Source organism: Acipenser ruthenus, chromosome 4 (genome assembly GCF_902713425.1).
Source record: "Acipenser ruthenus chromosome 4, fAciRut3.2 maternal haplotype, whole genome shotgun sequence".
Classification (NCBI taxonomy): domain Eukaryota; kingdom Metazoa; phylum Chordata; class Actinopteri; order Acipenseriformes; family Acipenseridae; genus Acipenser; species Acipenser ruthenus.
In genome coordinates, this window is record NC_081192.1 from 86,338,670 (window position 1) to 86,341,042 (window position 2,373).

A 2,373-nucleotide genomic window follows, 5' to 3' on the forward strand; every position below is an offset into this window, starting at 1 on the left:
CACAGTGAATAAATCTTTACGCACCACTACATTCTGAATTCTATGACAAACTGCCATTTTATTTGTTATTAGTTACAAAACCACTGCAAAAAATGAGTGACATTCCACTTATTTTCTTTAATATATTTGGGGATGAAACTCCAGATAACTGGTACAACACCAACTTTCTGAGTGAAGACAGCAGTCCACCTGAAAAAAAAAATACAAATACAATAATTGCACCAGTAACTGTCAAGAGTAGACACACAACAGTAGATGAGGAAGAGCTAAATGAAATAGAAGAAAAAAAGATTGAAGAAACACAAAAAAAACTACAGCATGGACTGTTAATGTACTTAAAGACTAGTTTAAAGAAAAGAATATGGGCATTCATTTTAAGGAAATAAGTAAAAAAAAAAAAAAAATGGAGGCACTGTCCCCTGACACCGCGGTCGGATTGGTGCATAAAGTCTGGTTTGATCTTTAACTTAATCTTGCACGCAAGGGTGTCTGACACTAACAAAAACATCTTTTGAGATCCAAAAGGATGAAAATGGACTTGAATATGTGTGCCTCGCATATAACGAGGACACAAACTCCCCTGAAGATACAGCTTTAGCATCGGGGCAGCAGTGTGGAGTAGTGGTTAGGGCTCTGGACTCTTGACCGGAGGGTCATGGGTTCAATCCCCGGTGGGGGACACTGCTATTGTACCTTTGAGCAAGGTACTTTACCTAGATTGCTCCAGTAAAAACCCAACTGTATAAATGGGTAATTGTATGTAAAAATAATGTGATATCTGTATAATGTGAAATAATGTATAATGTGATATTGTGTAACGATTGTAAGTTGCCCTGGATAAGGGTGTCTGCTAAGAAATAAGTAATAATAATAATAATAATCCATGGCAGCTGCTGCCCTTACTTCCTCAGTGTCATTTGAAACTCCCCCCATCATAGCTTCTAGTCTAGTCTAGTGAGATGCCACTTTCGATCCAGAAATTCACAATAAACAGACATGTGCAATTTATTTTTAATACGCGAAAAATAAATAAATTACATTTGGCACTATATTACAGTGGGGATTTATACACAATAAAAGTCTAAGGTTTTTTCTTAATTTAAAATGTTTTTTAATTATTTTAATTATTTTTCTTCCGCCAAATGACAGCTAGTGTTATAAGCGGTACCACTTCGGGCTGTGCGATTCCAATGATATATACCACTTCTGGGGAGGTTAAATGCCCTTGGCTTAGGCCTCGGGCCTTATCACCACCCCAGGCGTGGTATATATCACAGGAACCTCACGGCCGTCGTGGTTTATACCTTACTTAACAAACCAATTGTCTTATAAAAATTGGTAAAGCAAGCCTCCAGCAAACAACAATAATGGTAATAATTAAGTTGTGTTAATTTATTTGTATTTAAGCTAATGAGAAGTCTGTTATGTTTTTCTTAGGTCTATAGATGGCACACACAATATTGTATTCGGTACTTTTTTGTTCTTCTGATGTTTGTTTATTATTTTTGTAAAATACTCTAAATGGCTAATTATTGATTTAGAAGTAATCCAAGTTCTTTGAAGCTTATAAAAAGTAAAATCTTAGAGGACGGTAGGGTGTTTACTGAATAAAGATTCCGTCAATGAAAAGGACAGTTTACCTCCAATTTGACAGGGAATTTCACAGCACAATGCATATGGTGTCGATCTTTGTTCTTTTTTTTTCTTTTTTTTTTATTCGAAGGTTTCATGTGGAAGATATTTTTCTTGTTGACTGATTTATGTTTGTCTTGTATGTATACAATAATCAAACTGGTGTTTCCTGAAGACGCACCTGTAATGTGCAAATTAGAAGATGTTTGATCGAGTTTATTTTATTTAGTCAGTAAAACAAAAATTAAACAGTTGACAGCTTTTGTTTTGTATTGAACTTATAAAATAAAGGCTGTAATACTCCATGTTTCATGATTTTTATATTGTGCTCAAATTAGCTTGAACATATCTAAGGAGGGGATGGTCTCCTTGCATGTTTTAACAACGTGTTTGTTATTTACAGACTGATTAGCACTAATTTTGCACAGCAATCTTATGTTGGGAATGCAAAAGTGTGGTAGTTCATTCTGATATAAAAAAACAATATAATAAAATGATCAACACTATTGTAATCAAAACAATACCTAGTCCTGCTGGTATTCCACACAAAAAAACAAAACAACAACAACAACAACAAAAACATATTTATGATATAATCTGTGAGGATATTGGTGAACTCCTAATAAAGTTAACTCGCCTTATTGTCACACTGTTTGCTCAGTCCTTCAGAAGTGTTATGAAAAGGGTTTGACTGTTGTGAAGAATGGTTACAAAAAACGACATCTCCCAGACTGGGTGCGC